The following is an 8,746-nucleotide window of genomic DNA, read 5'->3' as shown; positions in this document are numbered from 1 at the left end:
GTGTACATGTGGGGTGCGTGTGTTTGTTTTAGTATATCTGTGATTGGGTGTGTCCTGTATATGTGTATGTTTGTATGTTGATGTGTAGGGCAAGTATGTGAGGTGTGTGTTTTTATGTGTGTATTGTGTATATGTTTGTTGATATGCGAAGTGTATATGTGTGTGAGTGGTGTGTGTGCATGTGTGTGTATGTGTGGTGTGTGTGTATGTGCTTGTTTTAGTGTCTCTGTGTTTGGGTGTGTTGTGTGTATGTGTATGTTTGTATTGCGGTGTATGTGTGTATGTTGATGTGTAGGGCATGTATGTGATGTGTGAGTATGTGGTATGTGTGTGTGTGTGTGTGTGTGTAACAAAACAGTCTGGTGATAATTTGTTTGTACAAATAAAGTTTGCCTGAGGATCAGAGAGCAGAGCTAGGCACTAGCTAACCATAGAGGTCTGAAGGTCTGCATAGACAGACAGGAACTGATATGGCTGGGTGAAGAGAGGAAGGGATAAGGCAGGAGGAGAAGGAGCTCAGTCTCTTTTCAGATGGGAAGTTGAGAGGTAAAGTGACTGTGGTTTGGCTCCTTCGTCTCTCTGATTTCTCAGTATTGTCCCCAATGTCTGACCCCAATGTCTGACTCTGGGCTTTTGTTATTAAGAGCTGTTAATGTGTTAGAACTTGGTCTCCAGCCCTGTCCCACGCTGAGCTCTGTGAGGCCTTGATTTTGCTGTATGACTAACGGAAATGAAAAGGGGGACATAACCACAAACACAAAGGAAATTCAGAGAATCATTAGATCTTACTACAAAGGCCTGTATGCCACAAAACTGGAAAATGTAAAAGAAATGGATACTTTTTTAGATAAATACCATATACCAAAGTTAAACCAGGACCAGGTGAACAATCTAAATAGACCTGTTGCTCGCAAAGAATTAGAAGCGGTTATCAAAAACCTTCCTACCAAAAAAAGCCCAGGACCAGATGGTTTCAATGCAGAATTCTACCAGAACTTCCAAGAAAAGCTAATACCTATACTTCTTAATGTATCTCACAATATAGAAACAGAAGAGTCATTGCCAAATTCCTTTTATGAAGCTACAGTTGCCCTGATACCAAAACCACACAAAGACCCAACCAAGAAAGAGAATTACAGGCCAATCTCACTCATGAACATCGATGCGAAAATCCTCAATAAAATACTGGCAAACCGAATCCAAGAACACATTAGAAAAATTATCCATTATGATCAAGGCTTCATCCCAGAGATGCAGGGCTGGTTCAACATATGAAAATCTATCAATGTAATCCATCATATAAATAAACTGAAAGAAAAAAAAAACCTTATGATCATTTCATTAGATGCTGAAAAAGCATTCGACAAAATTCAAGATCCCTTTATGATAAAGGTCTTGGAGAGATTAGGGATACAAGTGTTGTACCTAAATATAATAAAACCTATTTATAGCAAGCCGACAGCTAACATCAAATTAAATGGAGAGAAACTCAAAGCCATCCCACTAAAATCAGGAACACGACAAGGATGTCCACTCTCTTCATACCTCTTCAATATAGTGCTTGAAGTTTTAGCAAGCTTGAAGTTTGGGCTGTGATCAAACACTGCGACCAAGGCAGCTTACATAAGGGAGAGCTTATTTGAACTTCAAGGTTTAGAAGAAAACTCCATACTGGAGGAGACACGGCTTAGAGATGGCATCTTCCATCCCATGTGGGAGCAGGAAGTAGAGCAAGGATATAGAGTGTTAAAGCCCACCTCCAGCGACATACCTCCTCCAGCCAGGTCCTACCTCCTGAAGGTCCTATAACCTCCCTAAACACTGTCACCAGCCAGGGAACAAGTGTGCAAACATGTGAGCCTCTGGGGAACATTCTGTCCCCAAACTTCTACAGATGGTTAGTGATCTTTAAATAGAAGAAAATGTAAGGAAAGCCAGTTATCAGCATTAATTATGCTGATTAATGTCACCCTAACTTCACACATGGAGAACATTTCTGACATTTAGTAAACTCTCCAAGTGTGCGTTGATGATTTATGAAAGAAATGCCATCTTCCCCGGCAGTGGCCACCCCCAGAGCATGGGCTCCTTGGGCACAGGGCCATGCTAGCTCGTTGTCATCTGGTTGTTAAGTCTAAGGTGCATGGTCTAGTCTTTCCTAGAACACATCTTAAAGCAAACCAGCAGGCATGTAGTTCATACCCTGGACACCACGCCTCGAAGCCCCATTGCAAAGATGGCAAGAGGCTTTTTTCTCCATGTGGGCCCAAGGGGAACAAAGATTAAAGCCTGTGCTGAGCAGCTGAATGCAAATGAGAGGGGCACCACTGTGGTGGGTGCTGCCTCCCCCTGTCTGTGGTTGTTGTAAGAAAGTTGAAACTTACCCAGCAGCTTTGGCACCCTGCCTAGACTCCAGGACCTCCGTGTTTTGCCCAAAGCTTTGAACTGGATGGGAGGCTGATAGTATGTGTTGATGCGAGCTCCCCTTGACCTCCAGAGAAATGTCATAGCAAAGATGATGACGACAGATTAGTACTCACTGCACTCTCGGAAATCTCTGTTCCAAATCTTCCCACTTCACATTTATTTTCATTCTCCCTGCATTTGCTTTTCAAACTAGAGTCTGGGTTCACATTAGTGCATATAAATTATTCTAGTCTTGAATATATATTTACCAGGAGATCAAATCAAACCATGGAATATTTATGGAGCCACTAATATGGGCAGGGCAGCATACTCCCAGGGGTCCCTGGAGGATGTGGGTGGTGCTTGTTCTCCAGCATAGCACTGATGGTTCTGAGGGACATGAAGTCTGAATAACTGCTCTCTACTGAGCTGGCAACACCCATTTTTCTTGATTGAAAACTGAAATTAATTACCTTGAATAAGAACTGACTTTGAGTTAGTGAAGCCAAGTGTGGTACTACATATGTGACAGCACCACCATCCACAACTTAAGGGTTTTGTAACTTGGAAGTGAGATGTCCTTCACAGAACCTGTGGAAATTCAGTTCACAAAAGACGGTTCTATTTTGACAGATGGCGTGAGCTTTGGGATTTGGGACCCCACTAGTGGCAGCCATCATTAAATGCATCCTTGGAAGACTTATTTTATCCCTAGGCACTCTTTACTTGCTATATCTGCTTGCTGGTGACCATGAAGTGATAAGCCTTCGCTATGTGCCCACATGACCACAGTGATGTATGCACACATGGCCACAGTACCACAAGCTCCTATGTCTACAGTGTTATGTGCTCCCGTGTCCACAGTGCCATGTGCTCCCAGCAGCTTTGGCACCCTGCCTAGACTCCAGGACCTCTGTGTTATGTGCTCCCATGTCCACAGTGCCATGTGCTCCCGTGTCCACAGTGCCATGTTCTCCCATGTCCAAAGTGCCATGTTCTCGCGTGTCCACAATGCCATTTTCTCCCGTGTCCACAGTGCCATGTGCTCCTGTGTCCACAGTGCCATGTGCTCCCGTGTCCACAGTGCCATGTTCTCCCTTGTCCACAGTGTCATGATCTCCTATGTCCACAGTGTCATGTGCTCCCGTGTCCACAATGCCATGTTCTCCCGTGTCCACAGTGCCATGTTCTCCTGTGTCCACAGTGCCATGTTCTCCTATGTCCACAGTGCCATGTTCTCCTATGTCCACAGTGCCATGTTCTCCCGTGTCCACAGTGCCATGTTCTCCAGTGTCCACAGTGCCATGTGCTCCCGTGTCCACAGTGCCATGTGCTCCTGTGTCCACAGTGCCATGTGCTCCCGTGTCCACAGTGCCATGTTCTCCCGTGTCCACAGTGCCATGTGCTCCCGTGTCCACAGTGCCATGTCCTCCCTTGTCCACAGTGTCATGATCTCCTATGTCCAAAATGCCATGTTCTCCCATGTCCACAGTGCCATGTTCTCCCGTGTCCACAGTGCCAGGTTCTTCCGTGTCCACAGTGCCAGGTTCTTCCGTGTCCACAGTGCCAGGTTCTTCCGTGTCCACAGTGCCATGTGCTCCCATGTCCACAGTGCCATGTGTGTCTATGTCCACAGTGCTATGTGTGTCTATGTCCACAGTGCTATGTGTGTCTATGTTCACAGTGCCATGCACTCAGAATTCAACTTTTTCCTCAAGACCAAACCAATCCATCCAGCTAACCATGGACTGAAATCTTTGAAACCATGAGTCAAAATAAATCTTGTCTCTCTAAAGTCCTTCGCCTCAGGAGTTTTGTTACCATGATGAAGAACTGGCCCACCCTGAGGAGAAGCAGGTTGCTTTTCACTGCTTGTAAAAGATCCAGCAGCTAGTCAGGAAACAGATCAGGAGCAGAGTAACCAAGCATACAGCAGTTTACCGTGAAAATGTTTTGCAGAACCATGTAAACATGGAGAGCCAGCAGGGGTAACACAGGAAAGCAGCCACAGTGCTCTGCCCACCTGTAAGGGACACAGTCTTTAGTCAGAAAACCACATGGGTGCTCCCCCACCCGGGACATTAGCATTGCCCATGAAGACCGTCTCACTCTCTCAGTTGCACAACCATGGTGTCCTGGTGTACTCTTCCATCCTGGATGTGTTTTAGACTTAAATGTCTTGGTTTTTATTTGATAACTTCATACATAGTCACTGCAGAGTGTTTTCTTCTCCCATCTCCCTCCCACCTTGTCAGGTCCTCTCATCCTCTCCCCATTTCCTCTCAAATTCATGTCCCTTTCTTCTTCCACTGTTGCTGCTCCATATGCATCTGTATGACCATGATTACATGCACACAAACTTTTAGTCCTTCTCTGTGGGATGCCCTGCAGTTAAGGTGTGGAAGTCATGCTAGATGTATCAACTGTGGCTGGGCAGTGCGCAATCACTTATTGCCACAGTTTGACTAGCTGTGGACTTCTTTAGTGGTCTCCATCTGTTAGGAAAAGAAGCTTGTTTTGATGAGGGATGAAGAACACTTTCTGTGTGTGGAAAGTGTTTGGAACACAGATATTCAGGCCGATTCTTCTGTTGATTGCTCTCTTTGCTCACCTGTTCTCCATGCAGCTTGACATGAAGAGTGGAAAGAAGATTTTGTGGGCTGGGAATGTTCCTGAAATATACTGAGGCACTGTTGTGTGTGTGTGTGTGTGTGTGTGTGTGCGTGTGCACACGCATCAGCACATGTGTGTATATGTGTGTGTATTCTCTCATTCAGAGCAAGAAATCCTGGGTGTGCCTAGGATGAGAACCAGAAGCTGGGAAGAAGGACAATTTCCATGCAGATTTGTTTTTTCTTCTGTAGGTCGCCCTGGATTCATGTTTGCATGTTGACTTGGTCTTTGTGAGCATAGCAGAATATGGCTGTGTTTTATCCAATTAGCCCAACCTCTTCCTTGCTCATAAAACTTTATGCAAACTACTGTCTGCAGGCCTGCTACTCCAGCAAAACAATGGCAGGCTTATAATTCTTGAGGATATTTTTTTTTTGGCAAATATCTCATAGCAGTGCTCTCTCTTCTTCTTCTTCTTCTTCTTCTTCTTCTTCTTCTTCTTCTTCTTCTTCTTCTTCTTCTTCTTCTTCTTCTTCTTCTTCTTCTTCTCTCCTTCTCTGCCCTGTTCCCCTTCCTTTGTTTTCACAAGAACTTCAGCCGATGCAAAAGTTAAAGGAAAAAAAATGAAATACAAAACCTGTAGTCTCACCCAAGCAGTGACGATGGCAGTCCCATTAATAACACAGATCATTAAAATTTATAAAAAGCTATTCTTAATATACAATATAAGTACATTTCTCAGGCAGAGCTATGAAATTTATACCCGTTTTATTGTCACCAGAGGACTTTCCTACTGTTCTGCCCCCACTACCGTCTGCCCTCTGCCATAAATCACCGTGTGGTTAATAACCTAGATTACAACAACCAGTTGCATTTACGGAATTAAATATTGACTATGTGAAAATGTTATTACATTTTTACTGATCAGAAGAGCGCAGCACAGCCCTGCAAGACATGTAGCTGGACAGAAATATCTGTGTAATCATTGTGGGAAATATAGTTACAGGGCGCTCATGAACAACTGATAGAGTTTGGAGCAATGAGGAAGGAAGGGAGAGAATGTGGGTTTCTTAATTTTACACCAGGCCAAACACATCAGGAGGAGACCATTATATTGAAGCATTGCACCTTATTTTCAATTTAGGAGTCTCCAGGCTAAATGCACGAAGTAATTACTAAACTGTAGATGGTAGAGCCGGGTGTTGAAATTACAGTTTCCACATGGAGCAAAACAGATTAAAAATATTGGGGGAGTTTAAAAAGGATCAGGCATGGTGTGGCAGTGAGGTGGGGACATTTCAGTTTCTTGTTACAGGAACCCCTGAACATGTCAGAGACATTGGTTACTTACTTGAGAAGCACTCAGAAGAAAACTTTTAGTAACACATGAGAGTCCCCGTGGCCGCAGATATGGATGCTCAGCACATTCCAGTCATACAGCTCACTGTACTGTGAAGGGCTCACACCTAGCCATGGACAGCTCAGCTCTGCCCATAATAAATCACACTTGAACCAAGGTATCCACCATGAGTGTGCACACAGATGTATGCACATGCAAGCATGTGTACTAAACATCATCACTAACAGAGAGCACTTTTATAAACACACACCCCACACACCCCAACATTTAGAATGTGGATAGAGCAGTTAGGTCAGTAAGGTGTTTGCTGGACAAGAATGTGAACATGAGATTCTGCTCTGGAATCCACATGCCTATCATCTGAAACCTGGGGACTCAGAGGCAGGATGTCCAGCTAGGTCTACCTGAATCATCAAGTGTCAGGTGAGAGACTGTCTCAAAGAGTAAGGAGCAGAGTGACGGAGGAACATACCTGCTGTTGATCTGTGGCCTCCACAGGAGCACTCATCCCTGCAGTGAAACAACCTGGCACCCTACACACTCACACGCATGTTCAGAACAGAAACCTGACTGAGACATGCCAGAGCCCCCTTCCATCTTGTTTTGTTTTTCCCCTTAAATTGAGGGAGGATAATTCATCCATTCCAGGCACAATACAGCATTTAACCTTATGTTTGGAATGCTTCTCATACAGAAATATTATTCCTACTCTTTGAATGATTGCTATTTTATTTTATTGAAAACGTCTTATTTGAGTCTTTAGTCGAAGAATCGTTTACTGGTTGTCGCTATGACTCACGCATTTTAATACAGATATAAAATGCCAATGCTTATTGACAGAGTTTTAAGCTTTACAACCTTGAAAGGAAATGCTAGCTCACAGTATTAAATTAAGGCCAGTGTGTTCTGCCTATAGTCAAACGATGGTCATATTATAAATCTAATATTCTAAGTACTCTATGTTTTAATACAGGGGGATTAAGGGCTCTCACAGTTGGCCAGGTGATCCCATCAGCACACAGAAGAAAGAAGGCTCTGTGCAATCTGAGGTTAACACATCACTTGCTCAGCTGTCCACAAATATTGTTCTGACTGTGTGCAATTATTAAGTATTTTCATTTCTATTGGTATTATGTTTCTAATATTTACAAATATTGAAATTGAGTGTATATGTTGAATGGTGCTATTCAAAAGCAACAATATTCTCTCGTTCCAGCCCACCCTCATCCATCTTTAATTAACTATTCTATTTTCCAGTCCTAGGGAGATCCACCCCTCCCCACAGCTGTATACTTTCTAGCTAACGCCTGAGCTTATTCAGATTGTAGATTTTATCTTATTTTATTGTTATGTCTTAGCAGTATATTTTCTAATGAAACACAGAAAAGTTGTGGACTCAAATTGGAGGTGATGTGGAGAGGAATTGGACGAGTAGGGGGAGAAAAAAGCACAATCAGAACATATCATATGAAAAAAAAATATATGTTCATTAAAAGAAAAAATAAAGTTAACCAATAAAGAGGAAAATGTAACAATATTAATGTTACTCTAGCATTTTTTTAAAAATATATAAAGTGAAGAAAAATTCTTATCATAGCAAATTTATTTTGCAATGTTCTTTTTGAAAACAGTTTTTATTTTTATTTTATTTTATTTTATTTGTGACTGTTTGGTCTTTGTATGTCTACCACTTATGTGCTTGATGCCCATAGACATCTGGAAAGGAAATGTCATCTCCAGGAACTGGAACTACAATGACTGAGCCTCTTCTATGTGGCAGCTGGCCACCAAATCCCAGTTCCCTGCTACAGTGGCACCTGCTCTTCTCACCTGGGCCCCCCTTCTGTACACTTACAAAATCACCCCACATTTTTGTTTGTTTGTTTCATTTGTTTTTTGCTGTTTTGTCTTGTTTTCCGTCTCAAAAGTATTTTCTCTCCTGTGTTAGGAGGGATGCAGGAGTCATTGCCAGTGGAAGTGGCAGGTTGGTACAAGGATTGGCCAGTTCTGTACTTGGTATATTCATTTCCAGAATGAGGCTCAAGCATCTTTTGTGCTCAAAGCAAGAAGGCTGCCATGCAATACAAAGGCATCAGTCAGACAGTGGCAGGGTTAGTAGGAGAGGGTTTCCTGGGGCTCAAGACATCAGGAGTTCCTGCTTTTGCCTTCTCTGCGCCCCCCCCACCCAAGAAGTCCCCAAAGGGCTGACTTCTCCACTGCTTTCTAAAGATGTAAATGGATCCCAAACTTTGGATGTCCATATCTGTGATCTGTGTGTTCCCTAAGCCAGCTGCACCTCTTCCTCCTTCTCCAGGGGCCCTAAGGATGTAGCTCTTCCTTAAACAACTTCCAAAAACAAGGGGTACT

Source organism: Chionomys nivalis, chromosome X, assembly GCF_950005125.1.
Source record: "Chionomys nivalis chromosome X, mChiNiv1.1, whole genome shotgun sequence".
NCBI lineage: Eukaryota > Metazoa > Chordata > Mammalia > Rodentia > Cricetidae > Chionomys > Chionomys nivalis.
This window is presented reverse-complemented; position numbering follows the sequence as displayed.